This window comes from Nyctibius grandis, chromosome 6, assembly GCF_013368605.1.
Source record: "Nyctibius grandis isolate bNycGra1 chromosome 6, bNycGra1.pri, whole genome shotgun sequence".
Classification (NCBI taxonomy): Eukaryota; Metazoa; Chordata; class Aves; order Nyctibiiformes; family Nyctibiidae; genus Nyctibius; species Nyctibius grandis.
The window spans coordinates 59,902,046-59,910,879 of NC_090663.1; positions in this window are offsets into that span (position 1 = coordinate 59,902,046).

Sequence of the window (8,834 nt, forward strand, 5' to 3'; positions counted from 1 at the left end):
AGGACAGACAGAAAGAACACATTTCAGGAATTATTCTGTATTTATCTTGAATTCCATTCAAAAAGGATGTTAAAAATAAGGAAATAAATTAACATTGCTTTTAGATGAGGACACTATTAATACATTGCTAGAAGAGAACATTATACTAGGTTATCATGAGCAAAATACAAAACTACAATCTATGTGGTAGGCCTAAAGCTTCTTTCATAATTATTGTAAAGTCTGTAGGTCATTGCAAGGGGATTTCCTTAACAAATAAAATTACTCAACACTAACAATCACAAGTAAAAATAAATATGTGGAAGGGAAGCTACTGCTCCAGGCAAATGCTATATGGAGGGGAATAAGCAAAAAACAGGCAATAATAATTCTAAAATTGCATAAGCAGAAAGGCAGGCAATACCTTGAGTTTACCCTTAAACTTCGTCAGGTATGCCAGGGCAAAAGCCTGTATTTATACCTCTACATCTTGTTTTGAGATGGGCTCAAACCACAGGATTTAGGTTTCAGGTCACCACCTTCTGTAGCACAGACACAAAAAGCATAAGGATTTTAAAAGCCAGCATGACCAGATTTCTAAAGACAAGCTCTTTAGAAGATGGAATTTCCATAGCTTTTATTCTTTTAAATTTATAAACAATTTTGAAACAATCCTAATCTATTTATAAGATTACGTAATGCTGACCATTGTCATTTACCCTTTGTCTCATAAAGCAGCAAAGTCACTGTCTTAAGACTAGGTATGGTGCTGCCAAAGCTCCCCATGAACTTTCATTAAAACTTAAAACATATCTAGAATTAAAACCGATTCTCTGGCACCTACAGGAAATCAGTAGTACATATAGGGACATTATGAAACACCTTGCTTAGCCTTTCTTGAAGGTCTAAAACTAGACAGTCATCTGTGATCACAACACATTACTTGTCCCTAAACGCCTACAATTAAATCCCTCAAAACATGGGTATCACAGGTAACGAACTGTTTCACCCATGATGGAAGCTTCAGAGGCCTCACTGAGTCTTACTAACCCTGTGTACTTCTCGGCATTTTGCTAGCTGAGTGCAGAACATACCAAACAGATCACACTAAATATGAAACATATATCCAGCCTACTGTTTTAATGAATATTTTCTGTGCAGGTATTATGAGAATGTAAAAAAAAACTATAGCTGATAAATTGGGTGAGTAAACTTAAATTGATTTGGAGTTGCCAAAACAGCTGGGAGCTGCATTTCTTTTTCTAGCTCAGTCACTCCAGACAACCCACTGAGGCAGAGGTCAGGACCTCTGTTTCTCGAACCTTTAGTGGGGTTAATGCACCTGGCTTCATCGCTAAGACAAACTGTCCATTCACTTCTGCAAAAGTGACCCTAATGCAAGCGCCAGGGAATATTCAAAATAACTTTACTGAAAACTGTGGGTACTCAAGAGACACTTTTTCCCCTTCTTGAAAGATTAATGATTATTTCAGCACCCACAAGAATCACCAGAATTCTTATCAATGAAGCTCCCACCAGATCGACTCAAGCCCCACTTAGTCAACAACATAAGCCAAGAGTCTGTCTACATACAAAATATCTTCACTTGTCTCAATGATTCCAGTGCAAACCCCTTACGTAATGGAACTACATCCTCATGCAGTCCAGGATGCTACATGCCACACCAATCACTGCACTGGTACAAACGTCTCAGGAGTAAGAGTTATACATATCGACTCATGCACGTTCATCAAGCAGACATACTTTAATAGGGGGTCTTTTTTTTTTTCCCAAATAACTTAGTACATAAACAGCACTAAAAATACTACTTTATACATACCCATCCGTAAAAAAGCATTAACGTGTTTAATTGTCATTGTAACTAAAAAGACAGACTACTGCAGCAAACAGAGTAAGGAGTACTAGAAGGATCATAAAATATCTCAAGTTGGAAGGGACCCATAAGGATCATCAAGTTCAACTCCCTGCTCCTCACAGGACTACCTAAAACTAAACCATATGACTGTAATCCAGACGCTCCTTGAACTCCAACAGAGTTGGTGCTGTGACCACTTCCCTGGGGAGCCTGTTCCAGTGACCAACCACCCTTCCAGTGAAGAACATTTTCCTCATGCCCAATCTGAGCTTCCCCTATGCAGCTTCATTCCACTTCCTTGTGTCCTGTCATACTCTCATACTGACTATAAGCTTCTTGTTTGGGTGCTACTCAAAATTTTAGTATTTTGCTACTTGCACTGGAAGCAGGGAAGGCAGGCAGTAGTTTTATGGCTAGAAACATAGTAAAGAGACTTAGGAATGTGAAAAGAACCTTGTCTCTTCAGCTTAGTCCTCGGTGAAAGAAGGGCCCCAAACTCTTCAGGGAGTGGCTACGTTAAGATACCACTCACTCATTTTGTTTACAGCTAAATTCTCAGCCCAGTGGATCCAAATAATCTGGTGCTCAAATTATTGCCTGTACCTTTGATAGCTGCTGCAAGTGACACAGTTCCATGGAAAAGCCCTGTTTTCTCACCGCTAGGACTGCAGATAGGCACAAAGGCAATGGCAGCCTGTAAGAAAGGATCTAAAAAACACGAGATCACTGCCTGGAATCCTCTAAGATTGCTTCAGCAAGTGCAAAGATCTTCAGCTACTCTGGACTGGTATAGATCTACTGAAAGGAGGAAAGCTGCACTATAACTTCAATTAATCCCTTGTATATAAATATTCAGCATACATTTTGATGCCTATAGAATATTTCACAAAAGTGCCACAATATTCTGAAGGTATTTAAAGTTTTAATTATTAGTGAATTAAAGAGTGAACAGCCACCTAAGTTTTTGGCACTTTGTACATACTAGCAAAATAAACAGCATTCAGCAAACAATCGTTTCCAAAGGTATGGCTCTCTGTTAAAAGAGCTGCTTCACCACAGGAAGCTGTCATGACTCCAAAAGGTTATTAAGCACTTACAAGGTTTAAGATGCAAAATCATCTTGAAAACTTATCTGTCAATAAAGGTTCTATTATGTTGATTCTCTCAGCATTTTTTGAATACAGTTTATCAGCAGTGGTCATATTGACAAATACAGTTTCAAAGGCCTAGAACTATGCCCTGAGGAATTTCAATTACACCAAAAAGATATTTAAAACTATTTAAAAAAAATAATTTAGGCAATTTAGTTTAATGAAATAGTTCAATAAGCCTAGCAAGTTGACAAATAACAATTTTTCCTCAATATTCACTTTGGACTCCTCCATACCTGGTCACAACCATGAAAGTTTACTTGGAGGACAGAAGGGTACAGCTAAACTTCTTTCTGCCACGTCCTGCTTTGACAGTTAACAGCGGACAGCTTAACACTGACACAAGAAAGCCACTGCACGACTGGAAAGAGTCCCTCATTGTTTAGTGGACAACTTGGTGGCAATTTGAACTTGGGAGATTTTTCAAGACCTCTTCTGTTTTGTTGTGTTCTGTTACTACCAAGGATGCTGATCCGCTGTTTATCCTTCCAGCTTCCCGGCAATGACCCATAATCTTGTAACCACAAACTATGATTACTGCTACTTCCTCCTAGCACAACTTTTCTAGAAGAGTTTATCAGTTAGCTGCAGCTGGCTCAGGAGGTACAGCTGGCTGCCCTCTCCACTGTCCACACCCTAAATTATTCATGATGTATGTGTCAGCATATGCTACATGGTAACTTCTCTTTAAAAATTTAAAAACATTGAGCTCTTCCCCTTCACTCTTTGTCCCCGCGTATCTGCACTCTAGATTCCTAATCCTAATACATGCCAGTTGTTTCACCTATACTCATCTAACCTAAAAGCTTAGTTTCTTAACACATTTTTTTCAGTATTTTTACAAGCTCTCTTCCCAACTAGACCCACTGCAGCAATTAATAGAGTAAAAAGACTCTTTTTTAAGTTACCCCTTCCCCCTTTCTTCATGCTTTGTACCTCAAGAGGCATTACTTGCCCTAGCAATTGCATAAAATACTGGTTCATAATTTAGAAGCACTCAAGAGTCCCCAGGCTCTGCCTAGCTAAGTTACATGAAAGAGATTCCCTGTCAGATCAGGGAAGGCAGCAAGAAGCCACCCTGTCTAGCAGGGCAGGTGTACGTGGGAGAAACAGGCAAAAGGAAGTTGAAGCCTCTGAAGGGTGGAGACAAACATTGCAGGGTGGCTGTGGGAAGGAAAACAAGGTTAGGAGGGCTGATTGGTCAACTACAACCTATTTCTGTATCGGGTCTCCTGCTATGCGAACCAAAGCTGTTCTAGCTTCAGTTAAGCAGCAAATGGCAACTTCTCTTTTCATCTCCCTCTCCCCCCACCCCAACCCATAAAGCACAGCATAATGCATGTGTAGGCAGTAAAATGCCACATCAGCCACATTAAAAAAAAAAACCACAACTGTTTCAAGGAAATAGTTTTACATCCAAAAGTTTCAAGATAACTAGTCAATGGCTCTCCACAAGCCTGTCTTTTCATGTTTTTGTTCTGAAAAGTTGGAATATTTTTCCACATTATTCATATCAGTATCGGAAAGAATATTATGTGCAAAAACAGGCTTCAGGGTTACCTGCGTTTTCTTAAAGCTTGAGTTTTCTCATATCATTTATGGTTAATCCAAACAGAATGCACTTTTACTTCTTTCCCAATTTATAAATAAAAAGTGAAGGCTATGAAAATTCGCATCCTTTGCACTGAAACAGTAATTCTGAGTGTGAAGTGCAGCACCTATGAAGTAGGAGTGGAAAAAAGCCTAGCTAAATTAAGTAACAGGCACCTACCTACCTCCGCTCTAATTCAATTGCTTGTGACTGTGTGAGGATACCTTGAAATGCAGCTTTCAATGAATTTGGAATGGATTCTCAGGAAACATAAATCATTATGTAAACAAGACTTAGAGATATCCTCATGAAATAGAACTCAAACTGTAAAAACATTAAGAGCAGTTAGTACAGTCAACAATGGAAACAGAGGGTCACGATTCATTTACACAAGAGACTCACTATCTGCACTTCTCCCATGGCAGCTTGTTACTGGGCTTAGAACTCATTCCCAAGCAAACCATGCACTCCCAAACCAAAGGATTTTTATACTATAAAAACTGCGATCAAAGGAGGCTTACACTAGCATACGTTGTATGTGCTTAACTGCACGCTTTGGCTTACGCATTTCAGTTAACTTCTCTCTGCAGACAAACCATGAGAAACTTTGTCGTTTTTATAGCACTACTACTTACCAGCGTAAAACTTCTGCCTTCTGAGTGTATGAAAAAACCTTGATTATTTATGCAAAGCTAACTGTATTAAGCACCCCAACTATATAGAAATGATTGTATCCCAAAGATTTTATAGCATTACTACTACATTAAAAACCCACCATAACAGTTTCCAAAATAAGCTTATGCAAAACCACATTCATTCCCTTTTGGGGGGCTTGTACTTATTTCTACTACACATAACAGAAGACTCACAGAATCACACAGTGGCTTAATACACACTAGCAGCACGCTGCCTTTATAAGCTTATGTGGTAAGATTTTCTACCCACTGTAGCATCACTGAAGCAAGAAAGCCTTCTCCAAACATCATGCATCTCACTTGCACCTATTTTAATTGAACTGGCTGATGTATTTCTATATGGTTTGTCCTCTGGCCTTTCAAAAAAATCCCAAACCTCTCAGACGTCAGCACTGTGGGTTCTAAGAGAAGTGTCCTGAAACTTTAAGGAAAGAAATCCTCAACTGGGCTTCACAGTAAGCAGAAAAACTGAAGAAAGGGTGGAGTGGAAGAACACAGGTACACAAAAGCTGAGCAAAACACACACACAGAATACAGTGAAATTTGTACTTCTAAGTTTGTCGAGGCACATGTGTCAATTAGACCAGATATGCTTAAGAGGTGGAAGACTTTAAGGGACTTCTCAGAGACAAAGAGATTGAACAACACCCAGTCCCAAATACTAAATACAATTCTCCAGCCAGCACTAATCTATTCTATAAAAGGATGTATCAGTGCTGTGTTCCAGAAGTTGTCTTGTTCTCCACTAAGTTTGTTACCTGAGAACTCCTACAGTCGCTAACAGTGATACTTTCCTCAATGCTCTTCTGAGTACAGACACAAAATCTAGTACCTTATGAAGAGATCAGGACCTCTTACTCCAATAAGAGCATTCCAAACCTTGCAATAGGAAAAATAATACAATAATGGTTATATTGAATAGATTCTTCAATTTCTAAGATACCTGTAAATTAATTTTCTGCATTCACTGTCACGGAAGAATTAGTATCATGGCAAAGAATCTGTAAACCTTGTTTTAGCAAGAGTATCCCTCCCCAAAGAAATAATAGCTTCATTCTGAACAGTGGTGTTTGCCAAAGCTATGCCACATCTTTGCTATCTACCTTCACAAATTTTTCAGGAGGAAGGGGTTACAGACTCACACTAAGCTCTGTACACAAGGTTGCAAACTGCAGTTCCTTGCTTAGATGCCAAGAGGATCTGAGTTGCATGTTCAGTAAAAAGTTGTGTTCCAGAAAATTCCCTTTAAAAAAAGACAGGACACATGACTATATAAACATGGTTTCTTTTTAGACTTGCATCAAATACTGTGAGGTAAGAAGTGCTGAGGCTTACCTGGCCAGAGGGGGACAAAAAAAAAACAGGTTTGATTTAGAAACAAGCACAGGCTTCTCTTTTCCTCAGCATAGATGCAACTATCATATTCGGTATCTATCTATGTTTTCTAAGACAGTAACATCACCAGTTCAGCAGCTCTTCAAGAACACAGGAAACAGCTTGATTTGTGCATTCCCTCTAATGAATCATGACATCACATCAGAGAGGCTAAACTTCAATCAGAATTCCCATCCCAGATAAAGCAGAGGCATTTCCGAATTCTGTCTCCACCACCCTAGTATGCCGAAGCAGCTGGAGCAAAACCAGCCGCCCAGCTCCCCAGCTAGCATTCCTGCCATGGGGACACAGTACAGTTAATACGAAGATGAATGAAATTGAGGCAGAAGCCAGAACTACCTAGATGATTTGCAAAGCCTAGGATTCTTAAGTATGGAGCATGAGTATTTCTGCTTGAAGCTCATGAAGAGGTACCAATCTCAACAGCAGTCATTTAAAGAGAGCAGCCTACTCTCCCAGAGTCAATCAAGTACAACCCCAGATCAAAGACCAGTTAAAAGCTGTTGAAAAACAACACGTTCTGATCAACACTGTATGTCTCCTGATGAAGCTTCCTCCCCTCACAAGCTAAAAACCTTCACTGTTTGAAGAAGATACTGAATTCTCACCAACATTTCCAATACAGACAAAAAAAAAAAAGCAGCTATTTTGGGAAAACAGGGATGTTTATCAGACATTCTTAAAAAAATTCTCAAGTATTACTTTACACAGAGCTGTCCTATCAAAGTCACTTTTATTTCTGGCACCTCTCACTTTAAAGATTACGCTTGTCACCTCTTCTAACCTGAGACAGCTGCTCTAGAAATAGTTACAGCAGTTACTGCTGCTCACCTGGAAGCTACTCAACTCTTTCCTCCACAACTCATTCACATTAAACAAACCATGTGTCACCTTAATGCAGTACAAAAAAAGCTCACAACTTTGAACTACCCCTGCAGAAGATTTGAGTGCTTGCCTCTAAATGACGTAGGAAACCAAAGTTACTGCAGCATTAACTAAGGAGAACAGTAAGTCACAAGTTACGGGCACTTGCTAAACAATCACAAACATCGACTTATGAACTGTTCTATACACACCTGCAAAAGCTCATTGGTCTATACTCTGAGTTGCTCTTCCTAAGGCTACATCTGAGCCTGTCAAAGAATAGCAGTTAACCTGGACACGTAAAATTACGATTTATCAGCTATCTTATTCCAGATTACTTTGAAGCCAGCTGGTTTTACACTAGACTGCACGAACTGACAGCAACGCATTTTCACTTCACAACACGAGCAGCTGGTCTTTACCTTCCGTACCTTCTCTTTACATCACACATTTACTCAGTTTTGTTTCCTGCATTACCATGTTTTCTCTGCATTGGTCCTGCACTGTTGCCAATATATAAGCCCTGAGCCTTATACTGAAAACATTTTAGCCATAATTCCAGCTACCTTTTAAATATGCAACAATTGCCTATCGGGATCTGAATCCAGTTCTCCAATTTATGCCCATTTTATATTTATGTTGAAGGCACTGGGGTAAAACAGCATTCATTCAATGACACCAAGAACTGAACGGCATAAAGCAAATTATTCCTACGAATATTTTTTTGGTTTTCAGGCCTGACAGAGTTAGTGTAGTCTGTGTTCTAGCGAAATAACCGTTATACCTTAAGCTCCTTTATTGATGAATTATTTATCTAATTCCATTGTTCTAGTGCGAATTTGTTTCATGTAACTAACAGAGACAGTTGTCTTCGCCCAGTTTACATGTACAGAACTACACACAAGGGAAAGAAACTGAATTTACATTTTTTTGGACACCTATAAACACGGCAAGAAATTTTCAGCTAACTGCAACTTCTACTATGCTTTAAGTTTTATTAGGGACTTGCTGACTGAAGATTTCTTCTGAATCACTCACATCTGATGGACCCATGGTATCTGCTTCAGATGATAATGTCTGTAAAATACTATTTTTTATAACAATGAAGGATTTGGAATAAAGTGGCTAGAGAATACAATTGAGGGGAGGCTGCAGAAAAGAATACAGTAAAAAAGTTTAGAACATTTCTGTCTGTGAATGTTTAAACCATTAAGTTATCTGTTAATGAATGCTAATTCCTTTTTGCACAAGCAATTATCAAATCTAACAGGACTGGTATAGTA